Consider the following 4,401-nt stretch of genomic DNA (forward strand, 5'->3'; position numbering starts at 1 on the left):
CAAGCGGCAATTTGCTGGAAAGCAGACCTCACGTATAATGAAAGTCTCCTGTAGAAAGGAAAATCATTAAATATTAAGGAAGTGTTGTTTCAGTTTTTTAATCAATAATCCAATCTACAATCATTTTATTCCCGAAGCAGACGCCATGACTGTTTCATTTCGAAACATCGTTAATAAACATAATTACCCTCATAATTTTCACATGGCATGTGTGCAAGTTTAAAACCGCATATAAGCCTATTATAAGTCTGTTACGTGTGCTTTGGTCCTGTAGAATAATGAGGATCGTTGTATTTATTATGCTAGACCGTGCATCGTGCCGAGTAATATCGCGGACGTAGTGCTATTGGGTGCTCAAACATTGTCCGGGTATGTTAGAAACTGGTTGACCGCGGAATCGGACGGTGTCGCCGAGGGAATTAGAAACTCACGACCGTTGGTTGTGCAGGTGTTTCATCGTTTGTAACGGGTTGTGTAAGGATTACAAATCGGGGATTGCCTCGTTGACTCGATTTTCTGAGACTACTGACCTTTATAGTTAATCTTGTACTTGTTTTGACGTTGTCTTTTGACACCCCACCGCCTCCCTCAAAACAACTTCTGAGGGAAGAACTGGTTCATTTAAAACTGATAGGAACGCTAGAATACCAAAATGTGCTTGTTCGCTATCTTATTGTAATGTTCAGGACGGTTATGATATTTGAAAAGCAAATTGTATGTTATTTATTGTGGCTACTGAGCAAGACATTTGCCACTTCCAATATCCTATAGCAAAGCACCACATTTTGGTGATATCATTTATCCATGGAAAGGTTAGCTACATGAATGAAATAATTTAAAATATGGTATATCAGAGAGATAGGCGGTGGATATGAAGGATGGGATTGGGATGAATGACTTTAATAAATTATTTAATCGATTTGTTACAGTCTTTGGGTGAGAAAGGCGAACATGGAACTACAACTGAATATACACACGTCAAACTTTCAGTCATATGAAGGGCTTTGTTGCTGACGAAGCTGTTTTTAAGTGAATAGGATTTGTCTCGTTCTCTTGTCATTTATTATTAGCTAGATATTATTATTAGCTAGATTATTATTAGCTAGGATACAACTTCATCGACCTGATGATAGAGGCAGTACGCATCTCTGAAACGTCATACTTTATTACACACGCAGCTCAATTCCATTAAGATTTCCTTTTTCTGCATTCTTGGTTCTTCTGTATTAGGCCTATGTTTCGCAGTTTTTTAAAAAACCGGTGTAGGTAATAAGTGAGATTTTATTTGGTGTCTTTAGAAAACAACTTAGCATAAAACATTGGCAGGGTATACAATTATGTTTGTCTTGTACCAATGATCAGGTTGACTGTCAACACCCTTTTTGAATTCATGTCACTTCCTTGTCGGATAAATTAGTGTGAATAGCCCGTGGCTTGAAAGGCGTCGTTCTTTCTGAACCTGTCATCTGCAGTTCAAACGAGACAGACCCGCTGACAGTATCAAAAGGAACAGTAGTTTGGTGGACCAGTTTTTTTTACACCACCAGAAACTTATTGCTCTCACCAAGCGCTCTTAAATTGAATCGTTACTTGATCAGACGAACCAGTTGACATATTAATCAGCATCATTAAACCACAAAACACAAATCAAGAAATAGTTTTTTACCTGAGAAACACACGAATGAAATGGACAGTCTGATGAACATTGTTAATCAGTTGAGTTTACTCAACCGTAAACAGAACGCAGGGCAAACGCTTATTATAAAGATAACTACTATTAAATCCTTAAAAAATGTGGCAAAGTTTAAGCGTTTTGGAACGACAAATTAAAGCTACATTTATGAAGGAGTTAAGTGCAGACTAAATTAAGATAACACTTGGTAATATTCAGTTCGGAAACATTTGGTGTCTGGACGTATTGTTTGTGACGGAAACTTTGCCCCCCCCCCCCATCTCTCTATATGTAAATAAATAAATAAATATATTGCAACCCACATGACCATGGAGTCGCTGTTCCTTTCATTGTAATTGATATTTCTATCGTAGTTTTTGTTCTTATTGCTTTTCTTACTGTTATACTTTATTATTATTATTATTATTATTATTATTATTCATGCTGTAGCTATAATCTGTATCTTGTCCCATGGTCTTTGCCTTGGCCTTGTACGTTGGTCAACCCTACGTCTCTACTAGCCAGGCCTCAGGAGGTTCGAAAACGCCCACGAGGGGCTTCGCCACCCATGAGGCTTATTCCACACTCGGGGACTGCTGCCCCTGGGACACCCCCAAGGAATGCTTCCAATTCTTCGCCACAACCAAGAGTCTTTATTTAACCCGTGGGGCGTATCACCGAGACCCTTATGCAGGATGCTTGCTTCGTTGGGGCCTGACTACCAGCGATAGTTTTCCAGGTGTTTTGCCCCCACGAACAGTGACCTCAAATCATATTTGTACAACAATGATGTGATTTGGAGTGAAGAACACATTTGGAATGCCAGTGAATTCAAAAGAGTACGACTGTCTGAACTTAATACGCTGGTGTTGTGACGTGTTTAGAAAAGAAACACAGGTTTAGGAAAAGCAGAACCGTACATTGTATGTGTGTGTTAAGCTCGTATTACGAATTTGGACGGATCTGGCGATATTCTATATAAGACACCGGTTCTGTAAACAAGTCGTTCGCGTGCAAATTCAGCAAATGGCAGAATCTAGAATTTGTAGTTCCTTTACGTATCTGTTTATTACATTAACCACTCAATAATACGGTGCATTGTCTCTATTAAAGTTCTTTAAATACAGTCAGTTTTCTTTCCACTCCTTACCAATTGTTCTTTATTATGTGTTGACTAGTAATTGTAAATTCGTAAGAAACTTTCTAACACAGTGATAGAACCCAAAAGTTTAACGCCATTAGTACCACACTACGTCGTTGTGCGCGATCCAGAGTCAGTATAATCCACTTTTCATTCTACTAACCTCTTTCATTAAGAAGTCGGTCCAACAATCATCTTCTTGGTGAATATTTTTCAAGAGGTGTTAAGAAGGCCCTCACAAAGTTTCAAACTGGAAGGTATCATACATACAATTAATCTCTCTAACACAGATGTTAGGAATTTGCAGGGAGTGTCAGAAGTATTCGTACTCTTTGGCAGCTGTAAGCGTCACAATCTGAGACAGATGACATCTAGAATACAAGTAAAGATAATCACAGTAATGATTTGAAGTTCTCTTATGCTCAGTTCCTAGTCTTTTATTGGCGTGTGTTTACACTGAATTTGAAGTCGTTTTGCAACAAGCAGTCGATACGAATTTACAACAAGGAATCAGGGGTTCAGGTAGGGGTTTTATGTAGCAGTCGTGGTTATAAAAGCTGCCGGGACAGAACTTAGCTGTAATGTGAATTTGTCATCAGGTTGACAATAAAAAACTGAGAAATAAACAGCCTGCTATGAAAATGACTTGAAAACAAATTAACTGATTTTTTAAAACTTTCTTCAATCGGAGAATGCCTGTGTTAATGAACTGTATTTTACGGCTTTATTCTATAGGCGTATCTTAACAGCAAACTCGCCCTATGAATAACTGAAGACTTGACCTGCATAGCTGAAACAAAAGAGTCACATGTTGGTTGTGAACTGTGAGTTATAATGCAATCAATGCGACGATTAACTACACTACATTCTGCATATCTGTCGTAGTCGTGCATTTTAAGTATTATAAAAATGCGAGTAATTGGCTATTTTTGGATAGTAAGATATAAAACTATCAACATAACTTTTACCTCTGAAGCGACAACTCTGTAAGCGGCGAATATTTAGTAACTTCGTAGAAGTTCTTTTGGTTTGTTTAAGGTCAAATGGAATCCACTACTTATAGTGTGAGCAACAGCATATTACTAAGGGGAGAGTATGAAATGTAAAAGGTGTATATCCCTTGTTATAGCTACAGGTTATGTGAATGGAGTGTGTTAATTCTTCTCATTACACACTATTATTGTTCTTGTATTAATCAAAGATGATTGTAAAAGAAGATTGAAAGATGGTGTCTTTTGCCCTGTTATTATTTTCATAAAAGTTGTTAAAGTACTTACAATTACCTTTTAACATCATTACAATTTTCGTTCATTTGCTCAATTGGTTCATTTAAATCGGTTCGTGAATTAAGTAATGAAGTGAATTATTTGCTTCAGCAGATACAACATTTGACTAAATAAATAACTCCACTCAGCATAGTTCTTCCTAAGAAGCTGATAGTACGCTAAGCTAGTCATAAAACAATGAACCTCTTGCGCACCCCCGAAGATTCCAGTCTTCATTCTGAGCCAGATGAATCCAATCCACACTCTCCCACCATGTTTTACCAAGAAACGTTTTAATACTGTCCTCCCGTCTACGTCTCTGT

General features: G+C 37.7%; 1 long non-coding RNA gene across 1 annotated transcript; it reads left to right on the forward strand.

The window, feature by feature from the left end:
• Positions 1-278: 278 nt before the first annotated feature.
• Positions 279-4,037, forward strand: LOC147873898 (uncharacterized). The gene is made up of 2 exons (XR_015535123.1): positions 279-474; positions 2,194-4,037. It is a non-coding gene; the product is annotated as an uncharacterized LOC147873898 (long non-coding RNA).
• The last annotated feature ends 364 nt before the right edge of the window (positions 4,038-4,401 follow it).

This window comes from Zootermopsis nevadensis, unplaced genomic scaffold (assembly GCF_977971745.1).
Source record: "Zootermopsis nevadensis isolate Lab colony 2312 unplaced genomic scaffold, Znev_1.0 Znev_ptg000013l, whole genome shotgun sequence".
In the NCBI taxonomy this organism is placed as follows: Eukaryota; Metazoa; Arthropoda; class Insecta; order Blattodea; family Termopsidae; genus Zootermopsis; species Zootermopsis nevadensis.